This window comes from Tympanuchus pallidicinctus, unplaced genomic scaffold, assembly GCF_026119805.1.
Source record: "Tympanuchus pallidicinctus isolate F22 unplaced genomic scaffold, pur_lepc_1.0 scaffold2, whole genome shotgun sequence".
In the NCBI taxonomy this organism is placed as follows: Eukaryota; Metazoa; Chordata; class Aves; order Galliformes; family Phasianidae; genus Tympanuchus; species Tympanuchus pallidicinctus.
In genome coordinates, this window is record NW_026294721.1 from 25,678,243 (window position 1) to 25,701,935 (window position 23,693).

The 23,693-nt window shown below is 36.4% G+C and overlaps 1 protein-coding gene across 11 annotated transcripts in view; it reads left to right on the plus strand.

Moving 5' to 3' along the window:
* The first annotated feature begins 174 nt into the window (after positions 1-174).
* The window catches only part of TRMT9B (tRNA methyltransferase 9B (putative)), a 105,600-nt gene continuing 82,081 nt past the window's right edge, over positions 175-23,693 (plus strand). Inside the window, exons 1-4 of one of the 11 annotated variants that reach the window (XR_008206598.1) lie at positions 175-1,953; positions 3,378-3,426; positions 5,101-5,150; positions 5,594-8,568. The gene's annotated coding sequence lies outside the window, so the exon portion shown is untranslated. Of the gene's footprint in view, positions 5,151-5,593; positions 8,569-23,693 lie in introns of those variants that run through there. The other 10 variants (XR_008206596.1, XR_008206599.1, XM_052682398.1 and 7 more) reach the window with 10 other exon arrangements.

Here is a 23,693-nt window from a genome sequence, read left to right on the forward strand (position 1 = left end):
ACCGCGTCAGCTGATGGCCGGGCCGGCTCGCCATTGGTGGACGCTCCAGGGGCGGGAGCGAGGCGGTTACAAAACGCCGCGCCGCGCGCGCGTTCCGTAACAGGGTGGGAGGGGCGGGGTTGGCGCCGGGCGGACTGGGCGTGAGTCAAGCGGGGGGCGGGCTGGCGTGGGTGGGCGCGTGCTGCCGTTAGGGAGCGAGCGTTGGGTAAAGCCCTGCTCTGTCTTAGAGGGGAGCGGGACGTGGGGGAAAAGGGGACGGCTGCGGGGAAAGGGGTCGGTCCCGAGGCTTCGGATTGTGGCACTTATAGGCGCTGCAGCTCCTTGGAGTGTCTCTAGCTCCGGTGGGAGTCACGCGTTAGGAGTGCTGCCGGGGGCGGTGCGAGGCGGAGCAGCCGATTTTCTCGAACGTTTTTTGTTCGCTGTGTATCGCGCTTGTAGGATGGTGGCTGATGCAGTCGCTGGTCAGATAATGCCGTAACTGCCAGTTGTTGCAGAGCATCTCCAGTTTTCCGGGAGCATAAAATAGCGAGCCTAGCGCATTTGGGAAGCCTCTGATCTCTGCCTAAAGCGTAACCGCAGCCCGCTTTGATGGGGGGATGTTCTGGGTTTCTACGTGTTTGTTAAGCCTCTAAAGAAAGCATGGAGTCCATGGCGTGACATCCGGCTGTGCTGTCGGAACTCATTCCCTCTCAAGCCTATCCTTTGCGTTTACAGTGCCTTTCTGCTTCCTGAAGTCAAATATGAGAGATGCTGTGGGAGTTGAAATACCAAGGGAGAACGTTGGACAGCTTTTAAATGTGGAGAGATAGCAGTCTTAAAATGACTGTTCATGAAAATAGTCAACATGAGTTAGGAAGTGACAGCCTCAGGAAAGATTGAAGTAAAAGGTGCTTGGAGTGTGGACTTGAATGGTGGTGGGATAGGGTGGAATGGTTTGAATCACCATGGATAGTTGCAGTGGTTCTGGGTTTTTTTTTAAGCTTATGAGGAAATACGAGGACAAAGTTTCAAGGAAACTAGCAGAGATTTCAAACAAAACTCTTCAGGAAGTAGGGTGAATTGGCATCAAAGAGAGCAATACTTTGTTTTTCATTTCAGATTAGATTACCCATGGAAACAGAAAAACAGGGCAACATTCAGGGGGTTGTGGAAATTCATTGAAATGCTAGAGTTAGGATGATAATAAAGTAGAAATAAAAATCCTTTTTCACCATTTCCAATGAATCTTTTGAAAGTTCACATGTTAACATACTGGTCATTTGAACAGTATTATCAGCTCAAATCAGCTTTTTTAAAAAAATTTTTATTCCCAGATTACAAGAATAAAATAGACCTTTGCTAAACGGAGCGTCTTAGGGCAGAAGAACACAGCTTTATCCACCAGTCCTCCACTTCAAACCAATTAGAAACAGAGAGAGACGAGAGTTTGGATTGGATGGATGAATGGGTTGATAGGGAGCCTGACACTATCCTGCTCCCACCAGTTTTAGAAATCTATCTTTAGTATCTTCTTTCACAGCTTATTCTTTGTGTGAGTATACTTACTGTCACTGTAAGCCTTTACTGTCTGCTCATGTTTGTGACACATTCTGTTCTACATTCGTAGCTGTCCTCATTTCTCTTGGAAATTCAGGACTTCATGCATCCAAAAAACATTGACTAGATTTAGATAGATAGTGTTTTTCTTGTTCTGTGTGATTGCAGAAAGACACTGAAGCATTTCACTAAAGGCCTCAAATATGTTGTTAAATACATCAGCAGTATGTTGCAGGTAGGGAAGCCTCTGGATAACAGATAATTTTGGATCATGGCGCATTAGGGTTGGGCTCAAGATGTGTTGAAAGAAGTTCATAGTAAAGAATCTCTTACATAAAATTAATCACTTCCTTGTCAGGAAATTCCCTGGACACGGATCTCTGGAATGTGGCACATTACTTGAGGACAAATTTGCCTGTATGTTCACCTTGTCCTAATTTTTAGATGCACATTTTTTATTAGTCTTGGAAGCGGGATTCTAGGCCTTGTTAAGCCATGCTGTTATCCAGAGTGGTTGTACTTACATATTTAAGTTATGTTTGTTCCTTCAAGCCTAGTTTTGGGTGCAGTATTCTATCACTGGCATGCCTAAGAAAAAACTCAGTTTTCTCATATTTCACTGTGTTACTATCAGAATCTGACGGTTACGTAAGAAGGGAATAAAAGACCTGCAGCTTTTTACTAGATTAGATAACACACACAGTTCCACCAACACTTGATTATAAATAACACATGCGAGGTTTTTTTTTCTTCCTACTGTAGAATGAGATAAATAATACTTTCAGACAACAACACATATCTGTGCAGTTGCACAGTTTGTGTGGGCTGTTCTAAGAAGGACTCCAGGGATTGTCCTTCCCCTGCCTTCTGTAGAGCAGAATTTTACAACTGCTTGTGTAAGTCTTGGTTGCCCTCATTCAGCAGGGTGCCTACAAAATGTTAAGCCTTCAGTATAGTGAGGTAGAAGTACATTGCTTATGATTTTAAGCTATTAATTTGATGTTTCTGTAAGCAATTGTACATGTAGTGCGTGCAGCCTGATTAAATACAAGATGACCATAAGAGTGTTTTGTCTTTAATTATGCCTCTTGTAAATTATATAAAATTACCTTGATTTAAGGTTTTCAGAAATAAACAGCACTGTAAACAAAATGAAGCAAAACCAATGCAGGCTGAGAGAACAGGTAGTGGACCTGAAGCTTAATGCCTGGAAGTCTGGAGCTGTGTATGACAGTCTCTCTTGATGTATATCCCAAGAAAAAAGTAGTTAATCCAAGGAAAGTTGCTCCATCTCATGAGAAATGTGGTAACTGCTTTCCAGCTACTTTCCCTCTATTTCTTTAAAGGTAGTTACCTATCCAGCTGTTGTAAATTTTGCTAGGGTATGTAGAAAAAAATAAAACTAGTTGGAGATTCAATTAGGTAAAATAATGTTCATACTTTTTTAATTTTTAAATGTTACTGTTCCTGAGAGTGAGTTGTTCTGCTAAGAAACTATTAATACTTTTTCTTTAAAAAAAAAAAAAAGAAAAAAAAAAAAGAAAATATGAGAGAGTATATCAAAATGTACTTAGAAAAATCTTGAACTTCTGAAGACCTTAGTGATCTTTGAATCACTTCAGATGTGGCTAAAGAATAAGGAATAATGAATCCTTAGATGCAACTCCATTTTGTTTCAGTTTGTTTGTTGTTGCTTGGTAGACTTTTTGGAGCTTTAATAAGGTAGCTCCAGCAGGCAGAATTCTAAGTGCAAAAATGCTCAGCATTTGTGCAGTAAAGCAAGTACTGACATTTCTGCAGTACAGCCTTTAGCAGAAGTACTTTTTAAACTCTTTTTTTAGGCATGAGCTGCAACAAAGTTGCTTTTCCAGCTTGGCCTTCAATGTTCAGGTAAGCTTATCAGATCTAGACAGCTACAGCTATCTCTGGCATTTTTGTGCAGTACTGCAGCGTGGGTTTTTCAAGAAATTCTAACTCTCTTCTAACTAACTTCTGAAATAGGGCACTCAAAGTTATTTAATTACACTTACTAAGTATGATAGCACTATCGAATAGAAAAAAAGCCACTACAGATAGGATAAATGGTTAACTACATGTTAGGTAAGGATCCCATGAAAAATAGAAAGAAGGCAAAGTATAACAGAGCTGAAAATACCAGCAAAAGACATATACAGATGAACAAAGAGGGAGTTTATGGTGAGATCCAATAAAGGACTTGCATACCTAAAGCAAGCTTTAAGAGGAATTTAAGTACTGAGGTTCTAAAAAAGAGATCTAAGAAATCTCGCACAGCTGCTGCCTAAGTGGGAAGATGCCTGAAGTCAGAAAACTTTTTAATTTATATCCCTAGAGTGGCTAGGGTTTTATTTCTCCAGCAGCTGGAACTGCTGCAGAACTTCTCTGCACTTACTCTTAAACCAGTCTTCAACTGAGTTGTCAAAGTGACTCTACTTTGTCAGTATTTTCAGGCCCCACCAAACACGTTGTTGTATTCAGAGATTCTTAAAGTTAGGTCTATTTGCTTGCTTTTCACATTTATGTGAAGGATGACAAGATGGAGTAACTTTTTATTTAACAATCTATCTTCAGTTACATATCTGAGCTGCAAGATTCAGTTTGTTTCTATCTAGGAGTTTTCAAACTTGTCTCATCTCTCCAAGTAATTTATCCTAAAGTGTGACAGCATGAATTTAAATTGTCTTGGGAGCATGAATTAGAGATGAGGATGTCATTTCCTGCTGAATGCCCTATTCTTTGGGATAAATCTCACACTTTATTTCTGTCCCTATAGACTTTGAATCCTTTTCTTCTCAGTGGCACAGCTTTAACAGGATCGGAGGAGAGTCATCTTTGTTTTTAATATCCTATTTCTTGTTGAGTAGAATCACTTTTCTTTATTTAAAGAAAATATTTATCGATTTAAATCTTTTTGATTTAATGAGGGCCTGCAATGGCAATGGGTTGCTCTATGAGAGGTGCTTTTCTTCCTTCTGTTATCTCGGCCATGATTTAACAGAATGGTAGTTGGATCCTACAGATAGAGAGGACTGTGGAGAGGACACATCAGTGAAAATTTTAAAAAAATTATATAAAAAAAATTGGAATTGCATAATTTTTGTGTCCAGATAACTCATTCCTTTAGTGGTGCTGGGATTAAATGTATTCCCATCAAAAATGATAGTCATCACACTTAATATGACACTACTGATATGGGTGTTTTTGTGTATGTTTTTATATATATTAGCATCAATTGCTGTTGATGAGCAAGATGCAGGAATCTGATCTGATGATTACATTTTGGAGTTGTGAAAATACAGTGGCTGCCTTGAAGACACCAAGTGGAATTGCTTGTTTCCCTGTTCTTGTGTTCGTTTTTTCCTCCATGGTGTGATATCCAGCATAGAGCTATAAAGATATGCATTTCAAAAGATAGCAGAATTTTTCTACACTTGCAGGACAATACAATTCTAAATGTGATCAATAAGTTTTTATTTTAGGCTTCTCTGGTTTGAAAACCTTGTCTAGCTCCAGGTATGATACAAGTAATGTTTGTCTTCTCTTTAGGAAGAGATTCCTTGGACTGATTGGACTTCTTCCTTCTGCTATTTTGCCTGGTAGGAGATTCACTTAATAGATTAGTAAAATAGCTAAATTTGAAGTGGAAAAGCTTTTTTTTGCTGCTATCAATATAGATTGACATATATTGTAACAATTCAAATTGTCATGATTTGACAGCTTTAAATACTGAATTTAAAGAGATCCAGAGCACTGTGTAGTCATATTTATTCTTGATGTTCAAGTGCTTTTAATACAGAACTGCAAACTGAATAATGAACAAAAAGACGAATAGTTAAAGTAGAACTAAAAAGGCTTTCATTAAGGAAGGAATTGCTTTTACAAAAATGTTTCACTAACTGTGTGCAAGACAAGTAACTCAGCCAGCATTTATTTTCAGTTTATCAGCATGTTTTCTGCTAGCTGAAGGTTATTGACTTATGATTTTATTGAATATACTAAAGTTTGTGGTTTTTTTTTTTTTTTTTTTTTTTTTTTGTAGCATTAATGCTTCACAGTGAAGAAAAAGGATAAGCTCGTTATTTATAAATGAATATAGAGCAAAAGCTCAAGATAATGATTGGGATTTGTGTTCTGTGCTACAATTTGATATTTAAGCAATAATTGATTCTGATATCTTTTTAAATATTATCTGTTTCTTGTTATATATACTTATGTATGTTCTCTAATACATCTTTGTTAAGTTGGGTGCTTTGCATCTACTTATGATCATCCTCTGAGATACATATTTTTGTCAAATAAAGTTCTTTGTTCTTTTGATTTCTAACAATTATGATGTTCCTTCTTATACCCTTAAAGAAAAAAATCGCTGTCATTATATTGCATTTGTATTAAAAATACACCAGTGCTACACAAGATTTTTTTCTTTCTGTATTAAGGGTGATACTTGTTATACTTGATATCTCAAAAGGAAAAAAAAAATCTATCATTTTTGGGTAGTCAGTAATAGTTGTGGAAGTAATTTCAATCTCTTTGTGTACTGAATTTAAGAAATATGCATAGAAATTACTTTGTAGCCTCCTCACAATGTTAAGTGGCAAAACCCCCACATTTCTTATTACCACTGTATCGTACCTCAGCCTGTGATAGGGTATAAAATGAGACTGTCAAGTACCTCTACTTCCAGTGTAAGCTGGTTGTGCTAGTTCTAGATAAATCATTGGTTTTCAATATAGTTAATGATAAAGTAACCTGTCTTTGAAAATTGAAAAGCTGTTAATACAGGTACAGAACTTGGATTTACTTATTCTCTTTAGATCAACTCTTTAGGCTCAAAGAAGTATGCTCTTTGTCTTAAATATTAATCTACTATTTTTCTAATAGAGTTTACATGCAGCTTTTTATTACCTAATGAGTGCCCCTTCAGAAATTCTGTAATACTAGGCAACTCTTTTTGGTCAATGAGAATAGAATATTTTTCAAAGACTATGAATAATACTCTTTACTGAATCTAGTGTTGTATGAAGAAAATGAGCTGAATGAAAATTGGTTAATTTAAACTTAAGGTGCAAAAAAACGTCTATTCAATTAGATGTCCTGTTTGGCAATAGTTTGCCTCTTAGCAGCCAAGTGAATTTTCTTGTTTATTTTGATTCCTTAATATCTCCTTTCTGCTTTGGCTTATATCTCTTTTCTATGTCCTCCTTACTTCTTGAACATTAGTAGCATCACACAGTACATTGTACATTGTAAGCTGGGTTATTACATACATTTTACCAGTCTTTTGTACAGTGTAGTGCAGGAAATGTTCTCTTCTGTATCACTTCTGACAAAAGCAGTTGTTTGCAGGCTTGAATTCAGAGTCTATCTGGTGGTGGTTGCGTTTTTGTTTTTTTTTTTTTTCCAACAGAGCACTGCATCATACAGAAGAAAAGTGAGCACGCTAAAACAAGTAAATGAAACATGAGCTGAGTAAAGAACGTTTACTATTTCAGTTTTTCTCCTCCCTACTTTTTTTTTTTTTTTTTTTTTTTTTCCTCTGTATCTTTCCAGTGCAATAAAACAATTTCTGGGCTCAGGCTGGTGCCCACAAATCATCAATGCAGAGACAAAAGAGCACTTCATTTCCTAACTAGATTCTATTCAGCAACAAAATCAAAGAACATGGGTGTTTTCTTTTTTTCCCCAGTATGTATTTGTGCAAATCTGTCATTGTATGCAATGGTACAGAGTTTCAGTGATATGAATTGAGGCTGGTCACATTTTCTCAAAGGTATCTTTAGTGAATGTAGCCCATCCAAAATTATCTTCATTGTATCTTCAGTCCTTGTCACATGTTACATAAGCATTAAATTTTAGGGATCCCACTTAAGTATCTGTGTCCTTCAACTCCTGATTGTCCAAAAGTGATATGGAAACAGCTAAAAGATCATGATACACCCATACATGTGAGTGTAACTTTTAAAGCACATTGCTTGATATTTTATTGGTACTTCTATTTCTAATTTTAAAAGAAAGAAAATCCTACCAAAAAATCCCTCAGTCCTTTAAGTGAGCAGCTTATCTTTTTGTTTTTCAGGTGTTTGTTGGCACTCTGTGTCCATTTCCTATTTGCTTTTCTCTGAACTCCAGTTATGTTAGATCATTACAGCAGAAATATTTAAAATGAAACATAATTATAGTGTAACTTTAGCAATACGTCGTATTTACTTATAATGCTTATGTAAATATTTCTATCACATTTCAATTCATTATCTTCCATAGAGTAATATCTGATGACTGAACTATGTACTTCGAGGTTTTCTCTCTATAATATTAGCCAGTTTGAGTAGGAATGCTGTGTAGCTTTATTATAGTGTTTCCATTTAGTGAACTGTTCTGAGAAACAAGCCTGGGCAAAATACCAACCTAACAGGGCCACACTGCTTCTGTTACTTGAACTAACGTGAGCTACTTGTTTATTTATGTGAATGGTGTACCTTATCATCTTTTATTCTCAGCTCAGAAATAATAATTAAATATTTTGTTTGTCTACTGCAGTAAAAAGAAGAGATATATTGAAGATTTTGCAAAACCTGAAACTGAACAGGATCAAGCTTTTTCCTTGCTAATCCCCTGCAGAAGTATAATTTTCGTGGCTTTTTTTATTGTATACCTTTGCAATGTTTCTTCTAAACAGTTGATTTTATATGCTGTATGTGAAAGAAGACTAAGGACAGAAAGCAAGGACTTTTTTTGAAGAAGGAATAAAGAAGTTATATTCTTATACTTGCCTTTTTTTCTGAAATTTTGTGAATCCAGTCAAGAGGACTTGGGTCATTTAGGTATTTGTGGTTAACACACTGAAAGTTCAGATCTGTTTATGCAGGTAAATACTGCCTGAATAAAAAATGATTTTCAGAATCATACATTTTCCATGCTTATAATATACAGCTTTCAAAGAAGGTCCCACACTGTAATCATGCTAACAGTGATTTAAAAGGATCGTCAAATCCCAATTAAAATATTTGAAAATCAGCTGGGTTAATGTTTCATTGAATTAATTTTGTTTAAAGTAACTGAATTAAAACAGTATCTTCAAGATGTGGATAGCTCTAACTTTGAATGAGTGGTAAGCGATGCACCTATTTAGCCTATCGAAGCAATTTAAAACTAAATAATATGTTACCTCCATGTAGGTATTTAATCATTCACTGTTTTTCATGTATGTCCCTTCTAATGGCATGCAATCAGGTTGTCTTTTCTGTAGGTCAGAAAAAGGGTGATATTTTAATAATAGTTTCTAAGGTCTCTTACCCAAATAATTATAGTGTTGTCGTTATGGTTTAACTAATTATTTGTCTAATGGAAAGTACATTCAGGTTTCAGTTATCTGAAAATGGTGAGATAACTCAGGATTTACAAAAACACATAATACACAAAGTAACTATATGCAAGTCTATTAGTACATGCCTGCTGAGGAGCAAAGAGCAATGTCTTAGCTGACCAAGTGATGTTAAAGCATCTCACTGTGATGCTTTTGCAAATCAGCCTCCATAAGCATTAATCTTAATACATCAGTTTTCTCTGTATTCCTGCGGAAGAGTAGGATACACTGAATAAATTTTTTTCCATCTCTTTTAAAGCATAGTATGTCTGATGCATAGACAACAAGGAATCCATAATAACTAAATATGATACTATAGTGACAAGTGTAGGCGCTAGATTGAGGTTTCAGTCCTCCTGTAAAAACTGTTTTCAACTAAGAAGCAAACACAGCTAAGTTCTCACATTTGGTAATTGTATCTGTTCTCTGTTACAAATCAGATACTATCTTAGAGTATCTGAAAGCATCTTACAGTAGTTTTCTGAGCACTTATGTTAGATAAGTTAATATTAGTGTGTTTTTTGAATGGGTAAACTGAAGTTTGTAGAAATTGGTTGATTTTGTTCTTTTTATTGCTTTTTTTAATGCTGTATAGTAAATTTAGCAATAGCTTATTATTTGAACTGCTGACGTCTAGAAGGTAGACTCTCATGTCTTGCAGTGGAACTCTGTTGGCACAGGACTTACAGCACGTTCTAATTTCGGATTTGTAAGACACCTAGGGCTGGTATTATGGAGTCCTACCTCTCCCTCACTTCATTCCTGCTCTTCACTAAAGAGCTGAAAAAGCTGACAAGCTGTTGTCATCATTTTCCTTTGTGATACATTGCAGTGTCTTGTTATGAAGTAGTTGGTTGTATCTTGGGGCTCTCAACCGTGAAGATTTGATGTAGGATTCAACATTCAACAATGTGTCAGCATTCATCACTCCTGTAATATTTCTTCCTCCCACTCGTACTGCTTTAACACAATTCCTTAGCCACAAATCTAAACCAAAACAACATAGACTAGATGTAAATATTCTTAATTGTAGAAAGAAAAGATGCAATATGATTTTTATTTAAACATTTATTTAAAAATACTTTGGGATGTTTTTTGATATCTGGAATACCTTGATAAAATTGTAAGCAGAATAATCCAACGTTTGCAGTACCAATGCCTGGGAACTAACAGACTTTCAGAATGCATGTGGTTTGCAACGTCATTAACAAGATTAATTGTCAGGCCAGTAATTGATTTCTACTTATACTACTGGGACTGAGCTGTTCCTATTATCACCAAAATCGCCTCTCTCTAGGCAATCTGAGCAGTAATGTGCTATAGTAAAGCTGAAACAAATCTCTAGTCTTGATAATGTTTCATTTTAAGACAATGACTGACTTTCTTAGGTCTCTGTAGAAAGCCATAATGCTTTTATCTGTTCTTACTGTAAATAATCTGGGATGACTGTTTTAAGCAATCTTGCTTAGTGTAGCGACTAATTATCATTGCTTTTAGAGAAGTATCTTCATTTGTGTAATATAATTGTCTTGAACATTCTAGGTAGTTGATGTATTTAAAATTTGTGTATCAGTAAAGTGGGTTTTACTGTAGGTGCTATTGTTTTCACTACATACTTCATTTCTATAATTCTTGCGTCATAACTACTAACATTAAAATATACATACCTGCAATCAAAGTATTTACAGCTCTTCACTGATGATCAGGCTCCCCATGCTTGCCAGGACCCTGAGCCTCTAGGTGTGGGTGAGAGGAGTGGATTCTGTCCCACTGTAGCAGTGGAACATGTCCAATACCTTCTTGTGAAACCGAATGTGTATAAGTCCATGGAGCCAGATGACATGCATTCAAGGGTTCTGAGAGAGATGGCTGATGTGGTTGCTGAGTACCTCTCCTGTCAGGGAAGGTTGAGGGCTTGTTTAGCTTGGAGAAGACACCAAGGAGGCTTCATTGTGGCCTTCCAATATTTGAAGGAAGAATATAAGCAGAAGGGGGAATGACTGCATGGGTTGATACTGATAGGACAATGGGGAATGGTTTTAAACTAAGGGGAGATTTAGGTTAGATTTTAGGAGGAAGTTTTTCACTCAGAGGGTGGTAATGTACTGAAACATGTTGCCCAAGATGGTTGTGGATGCCCCATCCCTGGAGGCATTCAAGGCCAGACTGAATATGGCTTTGGGCAGCCTGGTCTAGTGGTTGGTGACCCTGCACATAGCAGGGGGGGGGGGTGAACTAGATGATCATTGTGGTCCTTTTCAACCCAGGCCATTCTATGATAAGTGGGGGCTGCCTGTTGCAGTGAGCTGGCTGAGTTGATCCTACAGCCTAGAGGTGCATGCAACACAGGCTTAAGGGCCAAGCTGCATGTAGCACGGGGTAACTGCTGTGTGGGTCACTAACTCCAGGACCGTGTACGATGGTCAAGATCACTATAGCTTAATGCAGGTTAAAGGAAATAAATGCATCTTTTGAATTGCTCATAATATATTTGAGCTTTTCTCCTAAGAAAATGGTATTGGTTTCATTTGTAAGACTTGTCTATGTGTTCCTGTATACCTGCTTTACTTCATTCTGCAAACTGCCAGCACCACTCAGAATGTGTATATCGCTTTGAGAAGCTGCTGCTACTTCTCCTGTAGCAGATGCACTATCTTGTACAGAATACAGGATCCTGTACAAGTTTCTGTTTGTTCCTTGGAGTTAGGAGCAGGGCTTATGCAAAACTCTCTGAAGATGCTTCAGACATGTTTTATGGGAACTGCTGAATCATGGCCTGAACCTCTGATTGATCACCTGAGGCAAGCAATGAGTCAGTCACAGGAACACAGGTGAAGGCAATTCACCCCTCCTAGATCCATTTAAGAGCTGACTACGAGTAGGAAAGGATCTCTTCTGGAGATCCCTCCTCTGGAGTTTTACAGCAAGCCCAGAATGCTGGTGAGCACTCTATCCATTCTCTTTTTGTTGTTATAACCTTCTTAGCTAAACTCTCTTGTTTATTTCATAATTATAACATCTTTATATTCATTGATTATACACATGTATATACGGAAAAAGTTTTTTGCTATAAGGGTGTTGAGGCACTGGAACAGGTTCTCTAGAGCAACAGGTCTAGAGAAGTGTTGGATGCCCTGTCCTTGGAGACATTCAAGGTCAGGCTAGATGGGGCTCTGAGCAACCTGATTGAGCTGTAGGTGTCCCCCTCTGTTGATGGCAGGGGAGTGGGACTATATGACCTTTAAGGGTCCCTTCCAGCTCAAACAATTCTATGGTTCTGTGCTCAAGAGAAGTTTAAAAATTGTGAAGCAAATTTCATGATACAAATAAAAAATCATGTTGTTATTTATGAAAGGTAGCAAGTAGTGCTGAATGAAAGTAGAAAGATTTTTGTGATGCAGATTCATACGCAAGCATGTATCCGTATTTTATTTTTTTATAGACAATTATACTTCCGTGTAGATTCAACTCTCAGCATTTTACATTTTGCATCATTACCTAACGTTACATAAGAATTTTTAAAAGGCTTGAAATGCCTATTCTGCTATGGAAGCTTCATTCTCTGGCCAGAAATACTTCCCATGGTGCTGAAGAAAATTCACATTTCTCTAGCCAGATGTTGTTTTTCTGCAGACTTGTCCATTAGAAGTAGTAGAACTTTGAATTTTGGCTAAAATTAGTAAATGTGCTGACGTGAAGATGCATTCAGTGCTTGGTAAACAAGTTTGAAATGATGTTTTAGATAAGATGAAGAAGGTAGTGTAGTTTGAAATTGTTTTGTTTTCCCATTAGAAAATCGACATTTAACAAACTGCTTAATAGGTCAAAATACCCTTCAAGCAAGGAACTGAAGTTAATTCTGTTCGTGTTAAATGGATAGTCCAGGATTTTAAGTAATTTTCTAATTACTTCTTATCACACAATGCATACCAGAAGGAATATACGTGTGTATGTAAGATAACTGCACTTCCAGGAAAATAATGACAAATATGGAAACTGCTGCCAATCTTTAAAATTGCTTAGTCTTGTAAGTTCAGCAGTTAACTCTTAAAAATTGTGGGTTTTTTTTTTTTTAATTGACAGAGTTCCCTTTTCAGTGGAATGGTGTAGATATTAAAATAAACAAGAAATTAGTAATGGAAAACTTTTTAAAATGTTTTCTTTCAATTATGTGTAACTATTTTCATTAGGAATTTAAAAAAAAAATAACTAGAGCTAAATATTTCATTCCATTTGATTTGTTGTCAGAGTTTGAATTTTGTGCGTACCACAGCATTGTTCCCATGCTTAAGCTGCACAATTCCTATGGAAGCCAGCTGAGTTCTCAGTCACCAAAGCTTTATTCATGTTAGAGATTGTGAGCCTGTCAAGCAAGAGTATAGAATCACTTGTGCTCACACAGAGAAGTGTCCCTGTATTTGTACTTATCGGTGACTGACTTTTCTCCTTACATATCATCTCCTTCAGAGATCTCCAGTAATATTGTGTCAGAATCAAAGGGGTTGAGAGAGTAATAGGAGTCCTTGTGCTTTTTGTTCTTTTTGCTTGACTCTTGCCTCATCTGGTATATCTGCTTAGGTGCTAGAACAGTGGAAATGCTGGGCATAACCAATGGCTTCCAGTAGGTTTTTTACTAGAGAAGTTTCCATTAAAAGCTGTTTTTGGGCATAAGCAAAGTAAGCAGCTGTGAAAGGTATGAGTCTGCTAGGAGAGTGTGTATTACTTGGGTTGTAACCTGTGCAGGAGCGTTGCCTTAGGGAAGAGTGGTTGGAAAGTTATCTGGCAGAGAAGGACCTATGGTTTCTGATTGGCAGCTGTCTGAACAAGAGCTAGCAGTGTGCCCAGGTGGCAAACAAGGCCAATAACAGCCTGACCTGCATCAGAAATAGTGTGACCAGGGGGAGTGTGGAAGTGGTTGTACCCTTGTATGCAGCGCTGGTGAGACCACCTTGAATATTGTTTAGTTTTTAGACGCCTCTCACAACGGGGATATTGAATTGCCTGACTGTGTGCAGAGAACAGAATGAAGTGCATGAAGGGAGTAGAAGACAAGAGTTATGAGGAGTGGCTGAGTGAACGTGGATTCTTTAGTCTGGAGACGCAGAGTCTGAGGGAGATATCATCATTCTCTGGAACTATCTGAAAGGAGTTTACGGTCAGGAGGATGTCAGTCTCTTTTTTCAGGGGACAAGTGGTAGAAAACAGCCTCATGTTGCATTTCAGGAGATTTATATTTGAAGTCGTGATGAATTTCTACATAGAGAGTGGGCAGTCAAGCATTGATGTGAGCTTCAAAGGGAAGTGATGGAGTAGGTAACATAGCTTAGTGATAAGACTCAGTAAAGTCAAGTTGATGGCTGGACTTGATCTTGAAGGTCTTCTCCAACCTAGATAGTTCTGTGATCTGTGAGAGTTGGAGGAGTGTGTGCAGCATGCAGCCCCCTCTTCTTGCTGCTTTGCTTATACAGAAGCAGGAGTGTTAGAGAGCACAAAATGATAGTTGCTAGCAGACTTGTCAGTAGTTCTTCTCCGACACTAATTTTAAGCTGTTCTAAGAAGATCACACAATAATCTATTTTAAAGTGCACAGGAAGTGGTAATTCCATAGTGTATTGTTTTGGCTTGTTGCAATTTGTTGTTCAGAGCTTTCTTAATTTATTCTGTTGTCACATCAGCAATCTTTAATTATTACAGAGGATATAATTGTAAATTACACATATAAAAAACCCAAACAAACCAGACACCAACGTCATCACTAATGAATAGCTCCAGTTGTGCAGTCAGCAAGTAAAAATATTTTGAGTACTAATGAGAAGGATTTTGGTATCTTCGAAGCCTGTAGTTAAAAATTCCATTGCTTTCATGAGGCTAGGGATTTGATCCATTTAATTTTATATCTGACATAAATATAAGTTAAAGCAAATAGAATAGGCTAGTTGTATATCTAAGCTTTCTATAAAAAATAAAACTTATAGTAATGGGAAGCTCATGTTACTGTTGTGCCTAAACATCAGGCAGCAATCTCCTGTCTGCTCTGTGCAGAGTGTAACAGTTACTGTGTGCTAACTACGTGGGTTACTTGCTGGCATGATGATCCATCTGTTTGGCAGGGAGCAAGAGCTGTGAAGCTTTACTATTTTTCTGTAGAAAGACTTTTAAATGTGTGGAAGCAGCCTGTGAGTACTCGGCTGAGTAATGGGTCCTTTTATGACAAGCTACACTTTGTACTTAGCTGTACAAATAGATTTCTTTTCATTTCTGATTTTTGAGAGTGGAAAACATTCTCCTGCTTGATAAATCAAACTTTGTTTCCAAAATAAGCATTTAAATAATTGACTAAACACATTTGCTCACTGAAGGGATAGTTTCATGAGAAGAGGATTAAAATTCTTGGAAAATCAACAGGGCAACTACAAGTGTCAGGTGATTATATAGCCTTATGTAAGTGCAGTGTTTGGTGTCTAGCCAAGTATTTCTAAAACTTACAGGGCAACTTCTGTTCATATTCAGGCCAGCATAAATCTGAAAGCACTTAAAAAAAAAAAAAAATCAGAGAGTGTGTTTGCATTTATGTTAGATCTTATTTTGGAAAAGAATATAACATATTTGTTGCAAGAAATGTCTTTACTTCAGGAATTTTCTACATGTGACTTATGAGGAATTAATTTTATTCCCACCTTTCCTGTTGATCTCCTTTACTGTATGGTTCAAGCCATCCTTATGGCTCTTTTATGGCTTAAGATTTCTGTCTTAATCATAGCAAATATATTGTGGTTGTCTGATGTTCATTCAGTACAATTGGTGGGTGGTTAGTTGGTACATTAAATATTTGTTTTATAGCCTGGAGATGTAGCATCACAAAATCATTTTGTATTTTTTTTTTTTCTTGGAGGAAACTTGTTGAAACTGTGAGAAAATCTTTGCAATTTTTTTTAGGATAGAGTTTTTCTTCAGGGCCACTTTTGAAGTGAATCATCTTAAATAGAGCATTTATTTCTATGGTTGGGTAGGTTTTTAAACATGTAATAATCTTTCAAATACTGTTTTTGTTTGTTTGTTTTTTTCCAGGATTGTATCTCAAATAAAGTATTTTCTTGCACATCTACTCTCTTTCTTAGTTTTTCTGCGTTTCATATCACACTGCTTCTACATTTCAGGTTTGAAACATCTTTAAACTTGGTGAGAGACATAATATTGTTGAATAATTCTCTTTGACTCGTGGAAATCTTTACATATTTAGAATTGGAAAAGCAAGGTCTTACTTCAAGCAATGTTCTATTAATGTGCTGAAGACGCCTGTCTAAATCTGGTGAACCCTAATCAGGTAGAATTTGTGACTCTGTTAATCAATCAGTCTTAGAGAAATTTTCCTGATCACATATTGAACATATCCAAAGCAAGATAGTAGATATAGTGAGTTCAACAATTGTTTTCAGGATTATTTTTCTTTTAAATGAGATTTATGATCTGATGTACAAACAGAAGCATAAAATGTTTCCAGATGACAATAAAATGGAAGATGTCACAGATCTCAGAAAAGAAGGTCAGAATTTGCAAGAATGCATTAAGAAATGTTAGCCTTTACTCAAAGCAGGAATTTGGACATCAGAAAAGTACTGGAATGCCAACTAGGCTTTGTTCATTGTCCCCACTGGGCTTTTAGCACTCTAGTTGCCTACCGCAGTACCAGATGAATCATGAAAAACAAACAGACAATTCTACTTGAGGGAAAAATATAGAATATGAACCCTTGCTGAGATAATCCAAATGCCATGTGTATGTTTTTTCTGATGAATGGCTTTATCATATGTTTTCGTGCTAAATGAGTAAACTATTTTCACATGTCTACCTCTGTCTTCTCCAGCACATTATTTTGCAAACGACTAAGCACAAATTTCAGGATGATCTTTGCAATGTGAATTCATTGCCTTGTCCAACAGTTACATGTAGGAGAATGTTATGCAAGAGCATTTCAGAGAAGTATTGAGAGATAACAAAGGGAAGAATTAAGATGTTGAGGTATACCTAGTGTTTTATGGGAACCTTTTCATCTAACCTACTTTCAGTAAGAAAAATACTTCGTTTATAGCTTTTAAGTAATATGTATATTCTGTTCTTCTAGTAAGAACTTCTTAGTCTATGTATAATCTCTATGAAATGTAAGTATACTTTATCATAATAAAGAAGTAGTCATAACTTATTTTTCAAAGATTTTCATATTACCAAGGCCTAGAGATACATATTCACAAAAAGCATCACCACTTCAGATGTAGTAACTCATGTTTTTCCTCACTGAGTGATGTTTCTTTCTGCTTTAAAAAAGGGAGGAAAAAAAAAAAAAAGGAAAGAAAAAGAGAGGGGTTGGAAAAAAAGCCTATTCATGATTTTCCCTGCGGGCTGTAGAAAACTATAACCCAATCTTTGGACATCTAAAGCCTCGCTGCAAATCCAGTTTCTGTACTTCGTGCTTATGCCCTGAGAGAAGTTCTGTGGGAAGAAAATAATCTCAGGAATACTTCAGCTTTTCATGTACACTAAATGAAAGTTGTTTAAAGCAACAGAAAATAAATACAGCTGGAGTTCATATTATGAGCACATGATGGAAATAAAATGATGTATTTGGTAACAGTTCTTCCTGATCTTATTGATGTTAGGTGTTTCTTGCTTCTCCTGCACAGCCCTTTTTAGCACTATTGCTTGCAAAAACAGAAGATATCAAATGATATTAGCTCATTATCTCTTCATAACGCTATTAAGCAGAATACTTAAAAATTCTGCCTCTACAAAGCAATAGAAGTAAGATTTACTGTGCAGAATACCTATGTTTCAAAATATATTTGTTATATCACATAATACAATTGTATTGATACAAAGACCAGTAAAGACAAAAATTACTTCCCTTGACTTTCATATGTAAGTCTCTCTGTCTCAAAATATCCAAGCCACAGTTTTTCAGTCTCTCAGTTCAACTCATGCATTATTTACTGTGAAGAATTCATTATACAGCTTTCAGCAACAGTGAAAAGGACTATGTGAAATTGCATTGGGGCAACCTGATTAAATTTTTGAAGATGCTGCTAGGGCTTTCATAGAATGGTTTGGGTTAGAAGAGGCCTTCAAGATCATCTACTTCCGCCTTCCACTATAGGCAGGGATTCCTCCTGCTAGGGTTTTGATTATGCTTTGATTATGCTTGTATCAGTATAGACAGGAAACGACTAAAAGTTGCACTTTTTATTATCCCTGTCTTGCAGTTTTTTCTTGTATTTTTCATCTCAAAATATATTTAGTAAATAATTTATGAAGTACTGGATGTACTTTGCCCTGCTTTTGTGTGGGCAAAGCTGGTCTGTGGCTGCAATACGTCTTGTTAGGGCAAGAAGAACAATGTCTAATTAATATTCTTGTGCAAATCTTTGAGAGGGGGAAAAACAAAATCTTTGAATGATATTTACCTCTTGACGTTGGAATTCATTAAAATTTACATAATTTGTCAGAATGAGCATCTTTCTCTCATGCTGCTTTCTGAAATATTACTTTAGTGGTAATATCTTAATTGTGATCAGAGTTTACATACTGAATTACTTATGTCACATTCTGCCACGCATGCTAGCTTCTTTAGTTAGATACATGATGAGCTATTTAACTGCGAAAAATAAATAAGCAATGAACAAGAACAAGATTACAAATTGCAAATTTGAAATGTATAGAAATTTGAACAACTTAAAATGTAATCAGATTTATAACAAGTAGAGCTGACAATGTTTTAGCATTTCAGACTCATAATGCAGTGATTTGTGTCTTGGGAAGAGGGAACTTTCTAAAAATATTTCCTGATACTATCTGCCAAACTGCTAAGTGATTTGCTGAGTGTTTTCAAGGCTTGGTAATTGTACAGTTCTTCGATAACAATCCCTTTTTTTTTTTAATTATTATTATTATTATTATCTAGAATGAAATTACTATGGAAATTATTTCTCTTGGTATTTTCTCAGAATCAGTAATATTTTTTCTTTTCTAACGACATCTGAATTCCATGAAGATTATTTAAATGTTTTTAATTTTTTTGAAGATCTGAAATCATTTCTGCTTCATTTCTTTATCTTTCACAAAGACCTTTATATTAGCAGTAGCAGTATACTGTTCTGTGTCATTCCTTGCCCTATTAGTGGCGTCATTTGCTCTGCCTTGCTTTTTCTTTCACATTGTATCATTTTTAGGTAACTGGGATCAGTTTGTTCAAACTTGCCCTTATCCTGAAACGTATGTTTCTATTTCAAATCTGAAAAAATAATTGTGAACCTTTTTTTTTTTCCAACTACGTCAGGTGGTCTTTTATTAGATAATACTTTCCAACAAACCTTACCTTATTTACCTCTCAAGTATTTTGCATTCACCAATCCTTGCATGAAACATGAATGTGTCTGAAAAAGCAATGTGACTAAAAGATCTAGTTAAGAGTTGATTTGAATTCTCTGTTAAACTTAGAGGATGAGTGGGAGTTTATATCAGTAGCTTTCTTCTATACAGTTATGGGAGACAAGTTTTAGTGAGGGGGGGGGAGGGGGAAAGTTCAAGACAATGTAAGAGGCATCAGTAAGAATTTGTAGTTTTGGTTTGCTGTTAATTCTCCAAAATATCTACCATGTTGTTGACAGAGAGTAGCTTTCAGAGAAGAACTGAATCTCAGTCATCATACTTGCATAGGAATATATATTTTAAAATAAGGGATTTGTTGACTTTTTTTTTTTTTCCCCAATGCTCTGATGGCCTCAGTTGCTCACATAACCTTTGTAACATTTGATTAAGAAACGCTACACAGAAGAAAGTCTACGTGTTAATGAAGCTTAGTTTACTTGTAATAGAAATTTAAAATATGGCTGATGCTTCCCAGGTCATGTTACTGGATTATGTTGCAGCAGTGAGAAAGTTGACACACAACAGTACAACAAAGCAGAACAAATATGTAAATAAGTATTCCCAAAACTCAGATTACAATTTATGATATATTAGCTTTGTTAAATTATCAGAAAAGGATGTTACTCCTTTTTCACATCACGAGCACAAGTCTGTATGTCACATGCCTCTGTAAATAAGTGTCTTTGTAGATGTTTTCTTTTTGTTGAAAATACTTTTGCTCCCCTCAGGCCGTGCAACACTATTAAATGAAACTATGACTTTGCTTACTACAGAAAATGGTTAGAGCACTGTGGCAGGCATTCCACATAGCAGGCATAACTTTTTAGTATCAATTTTAAGAACTATCTAAAGTTTATTTCAGAAGTCTAACACATGTATTTTATCTGATATAGCTTTTATTATCAATTTTAAGAACTTCTTATTGTTTATTTCAATGCTATATCTTTTTTTAACAAGATCAAAAAGATTGAATAATTTCATTGGTAGTGATATATCAGGTGGTGCCTTAAGTACTGTTAATTCCATTGCCTGCTAAATGGTCTGCATCCCTTAGGATAATAACTATTTAATTCCTTGCCCAGCCTGTCTATACATTCTGTCTCTGCACCTCCTATTTCTTTAATTTTGCAGTTCAGATTTACAGTTCTTGCTAATTTGAAGTATTACGTTGTCAACATTATCTCAGTCCATCTATTAAAGACTATTCTTCAACAGGCAGAATAAATACAATCACAAAACTATTTTTCAGGATGATTTGTCAAGCTCAAAATGAAGGAAGAAAGGATGAATGAATGAAAATCAGGAGTTACTGTGCAGTATAGAAAAAGAAAAAAAAAAAGCTTAAATAACGATAAACTGATACATTCCCACTTATTTTATATTTTAACCTGAATTTATTATTCCTATCTTTTATGGTGAAATATTGAGATCACTTGGAAACTTAACAATTATTAAAGAATAAAAATGGTTTTCATTTGGATGACCTGTTTAAACGTTATACCTGCCGAATTCTGAGTAGTAAAATTTTATCTATATTTTATTAAGTAAAATGTTACAATTTAGCTCTGCTGATTGAATTTGTACCTGGAGTGTTAAATACTACAATCCTAAAATATCTTTGCTTTCCAGTCAAGGTTAAGCTGTACTGATGCTAGCTAAAGTTAAGCAGTTTTCATTTAAGTACAGCTATCTGGCCTTAGCATACAGTATAAATTACTTTGGACTCTTTCTGAATAAATGTTCTTTGGCATAGTTTCCATATTAGAACAGCATAGGGAAATTAGGCACAAAACCACAAGAGGTGATAGAGGGCTCTAAAGGATAGTTTTATGTTTTGTTGATGTCTGTGAAACCTTTTCTTACATGGCAGAATGGAAAAGATATAAGAAAATGTTGTAAAGTTGCAAAGGCTGTGCAGTGCCATAACAAGCTCTTTCCAGCCACTCCTTTGTGCAGTGGCAAAGAATATAGATGCCTTTTGCAAAGAAATAACTGAAGGTGTTATGCCATCATACAGCATTCAACTCTAGTCTACAGTCTTAGTTTGAACCAGCATGGGGAAAGGAAGGAATGTTAGGCATGTATTTAGTTGTGATAAGTTATTAGTGTTCATGCAACACTGACATCCTTCAGACACTTTGTAGGGCTGGAATGCAGTAGTTCTGCTGTGAGGAAGTTTATTTTGGATGAGCCTGTGCTAATGAGTGTGATTTTCACCATTTTAATCATGCTACTACAGCATCTCCTGTAGTGAGCTGCATTACCACCTTACTGCCACATGCTGTGACTTGAAAACTTTTCACATGTGAATTTGCTTTCTGTATCTATAGTAACTAACAGCTGACATTTTCACTAAGTGCTGTGCATAGGTTGAAGGTACATGACTGTTATTATTGTTTACTTTACAGCTTATGCCAGAAGGCAGTAGTGTATAGTATCTAAATTAGCTTGCAATAAGACAGTACCTGATCTGAAGTGCTCCAGCTGTGGGAGCAGATATGCTCAAGAGGCTTAATTCACCCTGTCAGAAGTAACCTTCAGAATATCTAGAGATATCTTTGTGCATCATAGTTTAACCTTTTTTGGTCTGTGTACAGATAAACTAAAGTGGTTAAGTGGGCTGTCATGTCCCCAGCTCCTACCACTTCCCTGTGTGTTAGATATGTCTCTTAGTTGGTGATATAGCAGTGGCTGGGAGAATTCATATTCTCTTCAAAACTTGGCTTCTAATTAAAATACTCAACTTATAACAGGTGTCCTCCTCTGCTGAACTGCTTCTGTTCAACTTGCAAACATTATTTTGCACACTATGTATATAGCACTAAATGTAATGACAATGATATGTAAGTCACTCTGAAAGTAATGCCTCTTATTTCCTTAGAAACTACAGTAAATACAAAGAGCACAACAACACTATTCTGTAGCTGAGAATTTGCTCTATCAAAAAGTATTTTTCAGTGTAGTCACCACTGTTTGCTAAGCATTTTCACCAGCAACAAACAAGAGCCTGCATACTGTGCTCATAAAAATTGCGTAGCTGTCCAGAACATGGCTTGTCTTTCACGTTGCTGTCACCACTGCTGAAATGCACCACCCACTGCCTCTCTGTGCTGACATCCACTGCTCGGTCCCTATAAATGTTCAGCAAGTGCTGATGAATGTCAGTGGGTGCCATTTTTTCTGCACAAAAGTACTCAGTGACACACCTTTGCTTCATACACACTTTCATGTCATTCACCTCTTTGTCAGACTGCCCCTCTGCTGCCATCTGCCACATGACAACAACATGAACTGGAATATTGGTGGAAAGGTTCATACTCTACTCCCTTGTCACCAACATCTACCTCTGATGTTCTAGGTCAGTGTAATAAAATAAGAGGGATTAGTTTTGGAGTAGCTGACATGTATGGTGAAGAATTACTATAATGCAGAAGAATTACTGTATTATGACTGCATCTTGCCTATATTTGGAAGGCCAGAGGTTTTAAGACTGCTAAATTCCCTGTAGAACAGAGTTTCTTAATGATAAATCTAAAGAAATTGGTTTGAAAGGAAAAGCTGCAAATAAAGTATCAGAAAGCAAAGTGATGATATTTTATTTCGAAGTAGCTACTTCAAAACTAGTTGACCTGTCAACGTCTGGCTTGTGCTACTGTACCTGTTCCCTTCCACCCAGCTGTGATGGCTTAGGGGCTGTTGCAGCTGTTCATTTCCTCTTGATTTTTGTCCAGCTCCTTCTTTGGTTTGTGGCTAAAATATCAATGAGTAAAAACTGTGGGGAAATTACTGTTACCGTAATCAGTATTACTCTGATATCTTTATATCAGCCTTATCATGTGATAGTAATTATGAAGAAAATCTGTTTCTCATGTTTCCTGGCACCTTCTCTTAGGGCATAAGTTAGGTTTCATACAGTTTCTTCAGGCATGTGTTGAGAACTGTTATAATGTAAAATATTTTGTTGCCTTGTAAATGGACAATTTTAGAAGAACTCTCATTCTGTTATTCTGAAGTCAAACTTTAATTTTACATTGCTTTTCAAATGTAGTGATTTTAAAACTGTGGATGACAGCTTGATCTGACATTGGCACCCCGGAATGAATTAAATCTGAGGTTCAGAACAGGGCAGTATGTTCTATGTCACACTGAAAGTTAAAAACACAGCTCCAGACACTGGAAGTTCCTGGCAGACTACACAGTATGTATTAAATCATTCATCCTTTATCTTGATACTTTGCTGCAGTGGTGCTTTGCTGTGTTCTGCCCTGTGTTGGGATAGTTAACAAAGATTTGTCTTTGCAAGAGAAAGTAATTAGGCTGAACAAAGTCACTGAGGCACTGTAAAATAGGCAAACAA